General features: G+C 34.2%; 1 protein-coding gene and 1 pseudogene across 2 annotated transcripts in view; one reads left to right on the plus strand and one right to left on the minus strand.

Annotated features, from left to right (window-relative positions):
- LOC103660690 (N-acetylated-alpha-linked acidic dipeptidase 2) overlaps positions 1-16,095 on the minus strand; it is a 109,363-nt gene that overhangs the window by 19,380 nt on the left and 73,888 nt on the right. The window lies entirely within an intron of this gene.
- Positions 1-16,095, plus strand: part of LOC121102938 — a 47,423-nt pseudogene that overhangs the window by 6,304 nt on the left and 25,024 nt on the right.

The following is a 16,095-nucleotide window of genomic DNA, read 5'->3' on the forward strand; positions in this document are numbered from 1 at the left end:
TGATCTGCTTTCTGTCAGCATAATTGTTTTGAGATCCATCCACATTGATGTCTGTGTCAATACTTTCATTCCTTTTTATGCTAAGTAGTATTTTCATTGAATGGATACACTACAGTTTGTTTATTCATTTATTTGTTGATGGATGTTCGATTGGTTTTCGTTTTGGGCACTCTTATACATAAAAGCTGCTTTGAACAGTTGTATACAAATCTTTGTATGTACATATGCTTTTATTTCTCCTGGATAAATATATAGAAATCGAATGACTGGATAATATGGTAGACACATATTTAACTTTTTTGGAGAAATTTTCAAATTGGTTTCCAAAGTGGTTGTACCATTTTACATTCCAGCAACAGTGCATCAGTGTTCCAGTTGCCAAATCCTTGCTACCTTTTAGTTTGGTCAGTCTTTTTAATTTTACATTGCAATATATAAGTAAATCCTCCCAAGTTACTTTTTTTTTTTATCAGTTTTGGGGCTATTCTAGGTCCTTTCCATGTGAATTTTAGATCCAGCTTATTAATTTCCACTGACAAGTGTCCTTGGGAATTCTGACTGAGATTGAATTAAATCTAGAAGTCAATTTGGGGAGAATCGACATCTAAAAATAATGAATATTTTAATCCATGCCCATGGTGCAACTCTCCATTTACTTAGGTATTCTTTAATTTATTTCACATGTTTGCAGTTTCATTGTATGGATTGTGCACATCTTATTTACCCATATGAGCTTCCTAGTTGTATGCTTTTTAATAATACATTTTAAATTTCAATTTCCATATGTTCAATGCTAGTAAGTAGAAATACTTTGTATTTGTGTAGAAGAAATACATCAGTCTTGAATCCTTGGAAACTTGTTAAACTTACTAAATAAGTTCTAGTAGGTAGTAGGTTTCTATAGCTACCATCAGTTTTTACATAGACGATCATGTTTTCTGCAAATATGGTTCTGTTTTTTTCTAATCTGAATGCCTTTTTACTTTTTAAAATGTGTTTGCGTTTCCTAGTATACTGGCTAGTATCTCTTTTGTACATTGCTGGAAAAAAAGGTGTTAGAGAAGATGTCCTTACCTTGTTCCTGCCCTCAAGAAGAAAAAAAATCCAGTCTTCCTCTGTTAAGTGCTATTGTCCAGCTGTGGCTTATTTCAGATTCCTTTTGTTTGTGGTTGGGGGAGTTTACTTGATGGGCTAAGAGCTTTATTTTTGCATATTTACCTAGGAATGTGTAATGAATTTTGTCAAATGCTTTTCACTGAGTCTTGAGGATGATACTAAGTTGTTATATTACTTCGTTAAATTATACTAATAGATTTTTGAATGTTAAACCAACCTCCCATCCTAGGATACCTGCTTGGTCACAGCGCACAGATCCTTTTCTATGTTGTTGGTATATCATTGAACTTAAAAATTTTGTTACATATCTGTCTTTAGTCATGAGGATATTGCCTACAGATTTATTTTCTTGTACTATTTTAGTTTCGCTTTTGGTGTCAGAGTAATGTTGGCTTTATAAAAGGTCGGGAAATATTTCATCTTAGTTGTTTTGTAAGAGTTTATATAGAATGAGTGATTTTTGCCTGTAAACATTTGGGTAGAATTGCCTAGCAAATCTGAGCCTGAAGCTTAGTTTGTAGGCATGTTTTTAACTACAAATTTAATTTTTAAAGTAGGTGTGTGGCTATTTAGGTTGTCCTATTATTATCCAGTGAGCTTTGGTAGTTTATGTCTTCCACTGATTTTGTCCATTTCGCCTAAGCTACATTTAATAGAGCTGTTCATACTATTCTCAGTCTGTGTGTGTGTGTGTGTGTGTGTGTGTGTACGCACATATGCACTGCAGGTACTAAAGTGATATTCTGTTCTTATTCCTGATCGTGGCAATTTATCTCTTTCTTTTTTTTCCTGAACTGTCTTGCTAGAGATTTATCAGTTTTATTGATCTTCTCAAAGAACCAGCTTTGGATTTGATTCATAATTGCTACCATTTTTCTGTCTCCTATTTCTTATATTTCTCAAGTTTGATCTTTATTATGTTCTTTTCCCTGCTTATTTTTGCCTCATTTGCTCTCCTTTTCTATTTTCTTGAGGTAGAATCTGATGTCATTTGGATTGAAATCTTCCTTTTGTTTTTTTTTTTTTTTTTTTTTTTAAGTGATTTTTTATTTATTTATTTATGTGACAGAGAGACAGCCAGCGAGAGAGGGAACACAGGCAGGGGGAGAGTGGGAGAGGAAGAAGCAGGCTCCCAGCCGAGGAGCCGGATACCGACTCGAACGCCGGATCACGCCCGAGCCGAAGGCAGACGTTTAACGACTGCTTACCCAGGCGCCTAAATCTTCCTTTGTTTCTAAGATAGGTGTTCAGTGTTATACAACTATTTTGGCTGGAAAGCCAAAGTCCTAATGAGATTGTAAGTCTGACAGTACTTTTCAGTCTTCCTTAAAGAGAGTATTGTTTGGATCTTTATGATCTCTAAGATCTCATAAATTCCCTTTTAATTTTTTTCAGTTATACGAGTTTGCACTCCGACGCATTTTCCAGGCAACTAGTTAACTGAAGCTTCCCCTAAGAAAGAGTCAAGATATCTTTGAGGAAATAAAATATTCTTGTAAAATTCAAGAGAATTACATGAAATGTCAAAACAAATTTGGAAATTTATAATCCCTATAGTTGATTTTACATTAAAATTTGATTTAATTTACTGTTGAATTAAATAAGCCATATTAGGGGTGCCTGCGCTCAGCGTCAGCAGCGTCTGCCTTCAGCTTCAGGTCATGATCCCAGGGTCCTGGGATCGAGTCCCACATCAGCTCCTTTGCCTGGGTGAGGAGTGATTCTCCCTCCCACTCCTCCTGCTTGTGTTCTCGCTATCTCTCTGTCACAAATAAATAAAATCTTTAGATAGATAGATAGATAGATAGATAGATAGATAGATAGATAGATCGGTCATATTAGGTAAAAACAATCATTGGCTTTGGAGAATTTTTAAATTTTGATATACTTAGAATGTAGTAAATCTGAGATAGCACAAAAGAAATTTGTTTATACCCCTTGCTCAGATTTTTCAGTTGTTTTCATTTTATGCAATTAATTTCTACAGAGTACACCTTTAGACTTGATGTCAAAGAAGGAGTGGAATTCCCAAGATTCCAGTACACTTATTGGGTATAATGATGCAGAAATATTACTACTTGTATGATTTTCTATTTGGATATGAGATTTAAGATATTTTACACTAATGTGTCCACTTTCTTATCTAAACCAATGTAATCTAATTATGTTAAAAGTCTGTTTGTATACTTGAAACCAGTGTTATATGTCACTTATGTCAATAAAATTTTTTAAAATTAAGCGAAACAAAGTAGGAAAAATTAGTTTAAAAATAAGTCTTTTATCAAAATATTTCGAAGTAGTAGGAATAACAGAGTACACCAAGAAATGGCAAGAAACCATTAGTCTGCTACAAATGAAAGTCTGAAGTGCAAAACTGTGTCCAAGATAAAAGTGCTGATTGGAGATTTGTCTAATAGTTAAATTTTTCTTTGATATGCATTTGATGTTTAAACTTGACCTTGTATTTTAAAAATCTTACAGTGCCCACCACTTATTAGACATGTGAACTTGACCAGTTATTTAATCTTTTCTCTGATTCAGTTTCCTCATCTGTGAAATGACGATAGTACTTGTTTCTCCCTGATAGGGTTATTATGAGGAGGAGATGAGATCAATTTAAGTGTGTAAAGTATCTAGAATATAGTAAACATTTAATTAATGTTTGCTCTTTCTTGCATTCTATTACTGATGTTCTTTCACAAATCTCCAGCTTTTATTTTTTTAGATGTCTGCAATTGCTAATACAACTTAATAATTGCTTTATGAGTGCCTACTAGGTAATCAGTCATGAATTTCCTATTTTTACTGTTTCTTAGGGTCTATGATTCCCCATAAGTAAAGTGAAAAGTAAGGAGGCTGATGTTTTGCCATTTTTCTCCCTATTTTTTTTCCCCAAGCTCTTCTACCACAAACATACTAAGTACTTCATATATTTCAATTTTGGCTCTCTTGCTAAAATGTAAGTTCCATTAAGAAAGGGAATATTAACAGTACTTGGCTCATTAAATATTTGTTAAATGTATGAATGAAATATCTCATTATCAGATATTATGATTTCTTCTAAGAAATTGCAGATGCTCAGCCTTTTTTCTGCTCTATTTTCATTTTCTCTCAACAGTCACATGGGAGGTACCGCTCCGCCAGACGACAGCTGGAAGGGAAGTCTTAATGTGGAGTATAACATTGGGCCTGGCTTTTGCAGGGCATGATTCCTTCAGGTAATTTTATATTATTTTAGTAGACTGGAAAAAAGTTTTATATGTTTACTGGAAAATATCAAGATAACTGTTCTGCCAGGTATATTTTGCTGTTTTCTTCCTCATTTTTCATGGTGAAGAATTGATCATTTTATATCACTTAAGAAGTACTTATAGGATGATGTGTACTGAATTCTTCTTCCAGTAGAGAGATCACAACATGTGTTTTATAAAGTCTTTAAACATGACTACATTTGAGTTTAGGTTTAACATTTTAACTTTCTTCTTACCCAAAGTGTTAAACAATGTTTCAGATAACCCAGTATTTCAAATGTATAGCATTTTGAACGTTACCTTAAGGGAAGGGAGTACAAGAGAAGAGAGAAAGGAGCTCACATTTATTGATCACTTACTGGGCAGGTGGGTTGTGAGTTAAAGCCGGCCAGCACGTAGCTATCAGAATTCAGTGCATTAGCATTAGCTGTTGTAGAGGAGGGATCTCAGAATATTTTGTTCTATGAGCTTAGTATTACAGAAAGATTAAGTTTTCCACTGGATCAAAGCAGGCAGGAAATACTAACTGGAGAGATCAACTTGCATAGAATTGTGAAAGAGCCATGGCATGATTTAGAACTTTAAGTAGTTTGATTTGTTCGAGGGAGAAAGGGAAATTGAACACTGTTCAATCAGAATATATAGCTCTTTTGATTAAACCAAAATTAGTAGCTCAGTCTTATTTGCTAACGCTTACATTAATGCAACTTGGATTCTTAGTGGTTTTTTAGTTTCTGTAAGAATGTTTTTTCAGCACGCTTAAAAGTATTAGAAATTCAATGTTTTTATTTTAAAGGAATTTTAGGAATACTTTGAGTGCTTATGTATCTCTGTAACTCAGGAACAGAGTTACTTGAATATAAGTTTATTATCTACAGCAGCAGGAAAACTTACCACACAATGAAAGATAAAGGCCTTCTCTGATTTAGAAAGAAACATAATGACACAGAGAACAGAGAAAACATATAGCTTCCATTCTACAATTTCAGTTCAAGAGTAAATTCAGAAACGGTATAAATCCCTTTGTCTAGATATCAAAAAGTTGTTCTCCTTCACCATGGGCACAAAATTCTTAATTGACTTGAGCTGAAATGGACAACATACGTCAAAAATCTCTTGTTCTTTCTCACTAAAAAGAGCTTTTGATAATCTATTAACCCATTTATGGAGATTCTGTCATTTTTACCCAGATGAGCTGTCCAGATTCTGTCATTTCTCAAATTCAAAAGAGCTCTTTTATAATTAATCCATTTGCAGAGATTAATAAGTGGCAAGACATAACCAAAATTCCTAGTCATTGTTGCCACCAATAAGGAATAATTTACTCCGCTATAAGCAAACCAGAAATACAAAACACAAAATCAGTAGGAGAGAGATAGTATAAAGTTAGAAGTCCACAGAAAGAGAGACAAACCAAGAAACAGACTTTTGAACTATAGAGAACAAACTTCGATGGCTACCAGAGGGAAGGTGGGAGGAGAGTGAGGAAATAGGTGATGGGGAGATTAAGAGTATATTTATCGTAATGAACACTGAGTAGTGTATAGAATTGTTGAATCACTATATTGTACACCTAAAAACTACTACAACACTGTATGTTAACTATACTGGTGTTAAAATTAAACACTTTAATAATTAAAAAGAGATACAGAATCAACAGAGTGAAAATTCTGTCACTACTTCTCTTTTATCTCAGAGACAAAAGAAGACACGTCTGGGTTTAAGCTACCCATACCTGGTTCTATGAGGTGAATCCATTATACATCTCAGTGACTTCCAAAATGATAAAGGGTGATTTTTTTAAGTTAAACCATGTTTTCGTATAAATATAAAAACGAACGTGTCAAAAATTTCATTTAATTCACTAATTAATAAGGGAACCACAAAGGAATTAAAATTGGTTCAGAGGAGAATTCAGTGATGATACCAGAAAATCAGTGCATCACGAATGCTGAAATGGGAAGTACACTTTTAATAGCAGAAATCTTGTTTCTTCTACCTTGAATCAATTGAACATTCACGAGATATCGTATATTTCAGCAGATGTGGTATTTCTACAAGTTAACTTTGATGTCTACAGAGTTGTGAAATATTCTAGTCAAAGGCAGCGATAGGCAGAGGTAAGTCATGGATGAGCTAAGGTCTTTTCACTTTTTCCTTATAAGAGTGTTCATTCATTTCACAAATATTTATTGAGCATTTACTATAACCCAGGCACTATTCTGCAAAACTGGGGATCCAGCAGTGAACAAAACAGACAATATTCCTTCCTGTGGAGCTTACATTATAGAGTTCATGTTATTTGGAACATGCTTGAAGTGGTAATAGAACGAACAACAGATCCCTCTTTTCAAACTTCTGGAGTCAATGATTCTAAAAAACTAGGAAGATGCGTTACAATATGTGGGTGGGCTCCTCTGAGTGATCTGAACAGTAGGTAACTTATGTTGGAGCCAGGTTTTTACTAAAATAGATTTTTTTTCCTCATTCCTTGTTTGTTAACATTCTTATTTTCTTCATTTAATGACATAATATCAGTGATTCAGGGTTTCTTACCAATAGATCTTAGGCTCATATTTTTAGGAAACACATGCTAAAAATGTTTCTGCTTTATTGTTATTAATTTTTATCTCTCAGTAGCAAAATAAATCCTTAATGTCTTAAAATGTAAAAATACTTCCATTAATTAGTTTTTCCCCTCAAAGGCGCTTCTGTTGAATGTTGCACATGATTTAAATATGTATTCAGGCCATACTCATAGAGGGGAAAATCAGAATCTGCACTTAGCAATGTACAGTTTTGACAACCTCTTAGTTCTTGCATTCATAAAACTACACATTAGAAACTGCTGGGAGTCCTCTCCATCCACCCCCCAACAGATAAAGATTCATTTTGTTTCCTTTGTGTTGAGACTCAGCATTTTCCCATGTCATTTTGGATTCATAGAATGTGAAAGGCTTTTTTTTTTTTTTTTTTTTTTTTGACTATTTGAGCCCGACTGGTATTTTCTCTCGAATTATACTCTGTTAATATGTTTCATGAATGATATTTTTAAAAGGCTGGCCCAAATGAGAATCAACAGTGATGGGCTAGAAAGTTTCGTTATGTAGTTGTTCGGTACATTCTAGCAGGTGCTTCCCAAATTTTACTTCTTCCCAAATTTCCCATGTTTCTTGTTGGTGCCGCCTCAGCCAGCTATTTAACAATGTAACAACATTCTGCTTTCACAATCTTGAAGAAAGTCACTGACCAGCAGGAATTAATGTAAATACAAAGACATATTTTAAAAAATGCCATTTTGTCCTTTTGTATATAATTGTCTGCCTTCCTTATTTTTATAATTTATACAGTGTATTGAAAAACTTTTAGAATGAATACTCCAAGACATTTTGGAATAAGAGTATTTTTGACTTTAAATAAATATCAACGATACAGCTGTGAGGAGGAATAATAAAAATATTGACATTCAGTTTTTAAACTCTCACTTTAAGGTGCTTAAGTACTTAGAGTAAAATGTATTAACCATTTAAAAATTGCACACATCAACAGTGTTAATGATTATTGAATTTAGGTTGTGGATATATGGGAATTATTGTCCTATTACACAGTTTTCTGTAATTTTGAGATTTTTCATAATAAAATGGTAGAACAAAAACTGTTGGATGTAATGATTCATATGAAGCAATTTATTCCCTTTGAAATCCTAGAAGGTAAGAATGCACGTTCATAACACCAATAGAATTACAAGGATTTGTAATGTCATTGGAACGATCAGAGGATCTGTGGAACCTGGTGAGTCTGAATGTTTTTAAACACTCATTTGTACAAAGATTAAAAGAGTAAGAGAAAACACACTTCAGTCAATGATTGATTTTTTTCCCTGACTGATGTGAAACAGCTACATTTGGGGAAAAAAAATTATACTCGACTCTTAAAAGAAACTCACCTATAGTGTTGATTTTTTCCTATGGAAGAAATGCAACCAAAGGAAGTTTAATTTCAAAACCTAAATCGAACTATTTGTAATGTATTGAAAGTTGTAGTTCTTTTGAACATGTTATTTTCCAGACAGGTATGTTATTCCTGGGAGGTCATCGCGACTCCTGGGTGTTTGGAGCTATTGACCCAACCAGTGGGGCTGCTGTTTTGCAAGAAATTGTCCAGAGTTTCGGAAAACTGATGAGTGGAGGTAAATAATGTTTCTTTTGGTAGGTGATGATGAAAAGTGACTCACACTGTCCTCTATTTAGGCAGGTATACCTAATAATGTATGTTCACATTATGTATGATTGCAGGCTGGAGACCTAGAAGAACTATCATTTTTAAGCCAGCTGGGACGCAGAAGAGTTCTTCGGGCTGCTGGGTTCTCACAGAATGGGCTGAGGTAAAATGACCAGGAGGCTCTTTGTTATTTTCTTGGTCGACAGAAAACACTACGTGTATTTCCGGGAGGAGCACAGATCAATTCCATTATCTAAAATGCTTTTAATTTGGAGAAAGACTCAAGAATTTAAGAAATAGTTTGTTTTTACTTTCACATTAGTTTGGCAAAGCAGAATAACTTCTTAATTACTGGGCCAAAACCAGATTTATTTTTGTCAAAAAAATTTGGGTTCTGTTTGTATTTGTTTTATGACTAAGTAAAATTTGTAAGCTCAGGAATAACCAAAATTAGCAAGCTTTTCTGACAAGAGGATTGGCCTATGTAAAAAATGGATGCAGATCCTGGGAGTTAATTTTCAAGTTTCTTGAAGTTTCCTGGAGTTCTATTTACTTAAAAACCTATGGTGCTTTTACCTAAGAAAACCTAAGGTGACTGTAATTTGATTATAGTTTTACATTTGCAGATTCCATATAGCCTGCAACCATAGATATATTTTACCTTCTACAAAAGATGCTTTGAGTGTTGAGTAGAAGATAATGCTTTTGTAAATGGAATTACTTTAGTAAATTGCCTTTATAATTTCAGATATTAATTTTTCTTTCAGGTGTGGTTGGATTTTCATGTTAAGCACTTGCTCCTAATGCTTTATCTTTAAGCCGCCTCTCCTAGGCCCCTTCTTCATCTTCTTCCTATCGAGTAACTAAGTTCTCCTAAGTTCTTTAATGTACAAGGTAAGGACACACATTTTGTAAAGACATGTGCACTGTATAAGCTCTACTCTCCGGCACCATGGATTTATCTTTTATGAGTTGCAATTTGATAGCATTGTTTTAAAGCATGTTATACACTTTTGTTATTATCTAGTTTTAAAAATATTCTCTCCTCCTCACTCATTTCTTCTAACTTTACTTTAAAATGATAATGTGAATGAAATAAGTATGGGAGTAAAATCACACACAGTTATTTCTTGTTTTCTGTCACTTATCCCTATATTCAGTTGACATTGCAAAAGTTTTATTATCGTGATCAGTAATTATGAACATGCATTTTGGAAGTAGATTATTTAGATGAATCAAATTCCTTTGCTTAGAAATGCAAATTCTGTGAATACATGTATATATAAATAGGTGTGTCTGTTTCTCTAATTTTAGCAGCTTAAAGAACAAAAAAATCTAAGATAAAAAGTAATAAATATACTTTTCATTAACCTAAATAAATCTACAGAATCACTTCAACACTTTCCAATTTTCTGATCATATTCAGCAGCATACTTTCTTTTTAAATATATTATGAATCATCTTTATTTCTACTAAAAACTGTGTTGTAATGGAAACCTGATGCTGTATGTATCTGTAACAGGCAACTACCAACTGGCCATTAGGTACACGGAAGATAGGCAACAGTTCTCATTTGTGCCATAAACTATACAGCTGTAAAATTTTTTTATTATAATCTTTTTAAAATTTAACTATAGTTGACAGAAAATATTATATTAGTCAGGTGTACAAATCTGTGGATTCACAGTTTTATATATTATGCTCACTACAGTAAGTGTAGTTACCATCTATCATCATATGTTATTATAATATTATTGACTATGCTTTCACTTTTGCATCTTCGTGACTTACTGTTTATAACTGGAAGTTTGTAATTATTAATCCCTTCACCTATTTTTGCCCTGTCCTCCCACTCCCCTCCTCTGGCAAACCACCAGTTCTCTGTATCAGCTTTTGTTTGTTCATTTTCTTTCTTAGATTCAACATATAAGTAAAATCATATGGTATTTGTTTTTCTCTCTCTGATCTCTATTTCAGTTGGCATAATACCCTCCAGGTCCATCTGTGTTGTCACAAATGGTAAAGTTTCATTCTTTTTATGGCTGAGTAATATTCCAGTGTGCACACACATTTCCCACACACACTCACACCACATCATCTTTAGTCATCCATTGATGAACACTTAGATTATGCGTCCATATCTAGGCTATTGTAAATAATGATACAATAAATATAGGGGTTGCATGTATCTTTTTAATTAGTGCTTTCTTTTTGCAAATACCCAGGAGAGGAATTGCTGATCACAGTGGTAGTTCTAATTTTAGTTTTTCAAGAAGTCTCTACACTGTTTTCCCTGGTGGCTGCACCAATTTCATATTCCCACCAACACTGCGTGAGGGTCCCCTTTGTCCACATCCTTGGTCAGCACTCATTATTTATTTTTTGATACGAGCCATTCTGATAGGTATGAAATGATACCTCATTGTGGTGTTGATTTGCATTTCTGGGTAGTGATGCTGAGCATCTTTTCATGTGTCTGTTTGTCATCTGTGTATCTAATATCTTTGAAAAAATGTCTCTTCAGATCCCCTGCCCATTTTTAAGTGGATTATTAGGGGTTTTTGGTGCTGAGTTGTATCAGTTCTTTATATGTTTTGGGTATGAATTCCTTTATAAGTACATCATTTGTAAATATCTTCTCCTATTCAGTAGGGCTTTTCGCTCTTTTGGTTTGTTGATTTTTTTCTTTTTCTTTTTTTTGGCTGGGCAAAAGCTCTGGGGCTTTGATGTAGTCTCAGTTGTTTATTTTTGCCTTTTGCTTCCCTTGTTTGAGGAGACAGATCCAGAAAAATATTACAAAGGCTGATGTCCAAGACATTACTGCTCATATGTTTTCTTAGGAGGTTATGTTTCAGGTCTTCCGTTTAGGTTCTAATACATTTTGAGTTTATGTTTGTATATGGTGTAAAGAAAGCTGTCCAGTTTAATTCTTGGCATGCAGCTGCCCGGTTTGCTCAGTACTGTATTGAAGAGACTGCTTTTCCCCATTGCATGTTCTGCCTCCTTTGTCATAGATTAATTGCCATAAGTGGGTTTATTTCTGGTTCTCTTCTATTCTGGTCTGTTGGATCAGTATGACTCATTTTTGTGCCAGTATCATACTCTTTGATTAACATAGCTTCCTAGTATAGTTTGAAATGTGGTATTATGATACCTCCACGTTGGTTCTTCTTAAGATGACCTAGTTTTATGGCCTGTTGTGGTTGCATACAAATATTAGGATTATTTGTTCTAGTTCTGTGAATAATACTATGTTACTGGTATTTTGATAGGGACGGTATGCTTAATCCGAGATGGCTTCTTTTGGTGCTATGGACATTTAAAATATTAATCGATTCCACCAGCATGGTTTATCTTTCCATTTGTTGGTATTATCTTCAGTTTCCTTTTGACAATTTTTTATACTTTAGGGTACAGGTCTGTCACCTCCCTTGGTTAATATATTCCTAGGTATTTTATTCTTTTAGTGCAGTTGTAAATGGGATCTTTTTCAAACTTTCTTTCGCTACTTTGTTGTTGGCATATAGAATCCATTATATTTCTGTATATTACTCTGCATCCAGCAACTTTAATCATTTATTAGTTCTATTAGTTTTGTGGAGTTTCTAGGGTTGTATATAGTATCATGTCGTCTACAAGTAGTGACAGTGTTACTTTTCCTTACTGATTTGGATGCCTTTTTCTTTTTCTTTTGTCTGATTGCTACAGCTACGACTTCCAATGCAATGTTGAAAAGGGTGGCAAGAGTGAACATCCTTGTCTTGTTGCTGATCTTAAGATTCTTACAACCCTGGTATAAGTCCCACTTGATCATGATAATGGTCCTTTTAATGTATTATTGAATTTGGTTTTCTAATAATTCATTGAGAATTTCTGAGTGTTCATCAGGGATATTATTAGCCTATAAAATTTCTTTTCCTTCCTTCTTTTCTTTTCCTTCTTTTCTTCTCTCTTTTCTCCCTTTCCTGCCTTTTCTTTCTTTTTCCGTGTGTCTTTATCTGGTTTTGATATCAGGTAATGCTTTCGGCCTCATAGAATGAATTGGAAGCTTTATTTCCTCTTTCTTTTTTTTTTTTTTTTTTAAGATTTTATTTATTTATTCGACAGAGAGAGACAGCCAGCGAGAGAGGGAACACAAGCAGGAGGAGTGGGAGAGGAAGAAGCTGGCTCATAGCAGAAGAGTTTGATGTGGGGTCGTATCCCATAACGCCGGGATCACGCCCTGAGCCGAAGGCAGACGCACCGTCAGCCACCCCAGGCGCCCCCATCCTCTATTTTTTAGAGTAGTTTGAGAAAGAGAGAGAGGTGTGGTTAATTCTATCTGTGAAGCCACTGGGCCTGACTTTTGTTTGTTGGGTTTTGGTTATGGGGTCTGTGTTGTTATAAGCAATTGGTCAGCTCAGATTTTTTTATTTCTTCCTGATTCAAATAGAAGATTGTATGTTTCTAGAATTTTACATTTTTTCTAGGTTGTCCAGTTTGTTGGTGTATAATTTTTTTATTAATAACATATAATGTATTATTTGTTTCAGGGGTACAGGTCTGTGATTCATCAGTCTTAGACAAGACACAGCACTCACCACAACACCTACCTCCCTAAAGTCCATCACCCAGTTACCCTATCCTCCCACGCGCCTCCACTCCAGCAACCCTCAGTTTGTTTCCTGAGATTAAGAGTCTCTCTTATGGTTTGTCTCCTCTCTGGCTTCGTCTTGCTTCATTTTTTCCTCTTCCCCTATGATCTCTGCCTTGTTTATTGAATTCCATATATCAGTGAGATCATATGATAGTTGTCTTTTCTCTAATTGACTTATTTCACTTAGCATAATACCTTCTAGTTCCATCCATGTGGGTTGCAAATGGCAAGATTTCATTTTCTGAATGAATATTCCATGGTATATATATGCTCACATCTTCTTATCCATTGATCTGTTGATGGAAATCTGGGCTCTTCCCATAGTTTGGCTATGTGGACGTTGGCTGCTATAAACATTGGGTGCATGTGTGCCCCTTTCGGTTTACTACATTTGTTTCTTTGGGGTAAATACCCAGTAGTGCAGTTGCTGGTTGTAGGGGTAGTCTATTTTACAACTTCTTGAGGAACCTCCATATTGCTTTCCAGAGTGGCTGCACCAAATTGTGTTCTTCTAGGTTGTCCAGTGTGTTGGTGTATAATTGTTTATAGTAGTCTTTTATAATCCTTTGTATTTCTGTGGTGTTAGTTTTAACTTTTTTCTTTCTTTCTGATTTTACTTGAGTCTTTTTCTTGTTGAGGCTGGCTACGTTTATCAGTTTTGTTTATCTTTTCAAAGAACCAGCTCTTACTTTCATTGACATTTTCTCTAAGTTTCTATCCCATTTATTTCTCCTCTGATCTTTATTATTATTTTTTATTATTATTATTTCTTTTATTATTACTTCCTTTTAATAATTTTGGGTTTTGTTTGTGCTTTTTCTAGTTCCTTTAAAATGTAAGGTTAGATTGTTTGAGATTTTTCTTGTTTATTGAGGCAGGCCATAATGTGTAGCTATAAACTTTTTCCTTAAAACTGCTTTTGCTGTGTCCCAAAGAATTAAATCATTTATTTTCATTCGTCTCCAGGTATTTTTTTATTTCCTTGATTCTTTAATTGACTCATCTGTTGTATGGTATCATACTGTTTTAACCTCAACATATTTGTGTTTTTGCCAGTTCTTTCCTTGTCTTTGATTTCTAATTTTATACCATTGTGGCTGTGAAAAGGTGCTTAATATGATTTAAGGCTTAAACTTATTGGAGATTTGTTTTGTGACATATTATGAAATCTAATCTAGAGAAAGTTCCATGTGCAGTTGTAAAGAAATGTATTCTTGCTGTTTTGGGTGGAATATTCTTGTATATATCTGTTAAACCCATTTGGTCTAATGAGTCATTCAAAACCACCATTTAATAATAGATTATCCAGACAGAAAATTTATCTATTGATATAAATAGGCTGTTAAAATCCCTACTGTTATAGTATTACTATTAATTCCTAACTTTTTATGTCTGTTAACATTTGCTTTATATATTTGCTTTATATGTTGGGTGCATAGATATTTACTATTGTTACATCTTCTTGTTGGATTGATCGCTTTTATCCTTACATAATGCCTTTCATTGTCTCTTGTTACAGTCTTTGTTTGAAAGTGTATTTTGTTTGTTATAAGTATTGGTACTCTTAACTTTCTTTGGCTTCCGCTTGCATAGATACCTTTTCCATCTCTTCACTTTTAGTCTGTGTGTGTCTTTTGATCTGAGTGTGTCTCTTGACAACATATAGATGGATTTTTTTTTTTTTACTAATCCATTCAGTTACTCTGTCTTTTGATCGAACATTTGGTCCATTACATTTAATATAATCATTTATATATATGTACTCATTGCCATTTGGTTAATTGTTTCCTGGTTGTTTTTGTAGTTCTCTCTGTTCCTTTGTTCTTCTCCCACTCTTCCTTTGTATTTGATGGTGTTCTTTAGTGTTACCCTTGGGTTTTTCTTTGTGTGTGTACTATGGGTTTGGATTACCATAAAGTTCCTGTGTACAGCAATCTGTATAAGTTGATGGTTGCTTAGGTTTGAACGCATTCAAAAGCATTAAATTTTACCCCCACACACACACATTTTATCTATATGATCTCATATTTTCATATTTTGTATATTGCCTACCATCCTATATATATAGTTGATTTTATTACTGCTGTCTTTTTAACCTTCATACTATCTTTTATAAGTGACTGATCTATTACCTTTACTTCGTATGTTTGCTTCTTTTACCAATGAAATTTTTTCCTTTCATAATTTTTTTCTAGTTGACCTTTTCAACTTAAAAAGAAGTCCCTTAACATTTATTATAAGGCCAGTTTAGTGGTGATGAATTCCATTAGCTGTTGTTCATCTGGGAAACCCTCTATCTCTTCACACACTCTGGAATGATAAACTTGGTGGGTGAGGTATTTCTGGTTATGTTCTCCTCAGTCCCCTTTTAGCACAGGGAATGTATTATGGCCTCCCTTCTGGCCTGCAGAGTTTCCGATGAGAAATCAGCTCATAGCCTTATCAAGTTTCCTTTGTATGTAACTGTTTGCTTTTCCCTTGATGCTTTTAAGATTCTTTAAGTTTTGACATTTTAATTATTATGTGTCTTGGTGTGACATCCTTGATTCATCTTTTGGGGATTTCTGGGTATCTGTTTTCTCCCCCAAATTAGGGAAGTTTTCAGCTGTTAACTTTTTTTTTTAATGATTTTTATTATATTATGTTAATCACCATACAGTACATCCCAGCTCTCCGATGTAAGGCTCGATGATTCATTAGTTGTGGGCACACTCCAGTGCACCATGCAATACATGCCTCCTTACTACCCATCACCGACCTATCCCATTCCCCACCCCTCCCCTCTCAGCTGTTACTAAATAAATTTTTCTCTTCTCCTTCTGGGAACCCTATAATGCAAAAGTTATTGTTTAATGTTGTTGCAGAGGTCCC

Source organism: Ursus maritimus, unplaced genomic scaffold (assembly GCF_017311325.1).
Source record: "Ursus maritimus isolate PB19 unplaced genomic scaffold, ASM1731132v1 scaffold_16, whole genome shotgun sequence".
Taxonomy (NCBI): domain Eukaryota; kingdom Metazoa; phylum Chordata; class Mammalia; order Carnivora; family Ursidae; genus Ursus; species Ursus maritimus.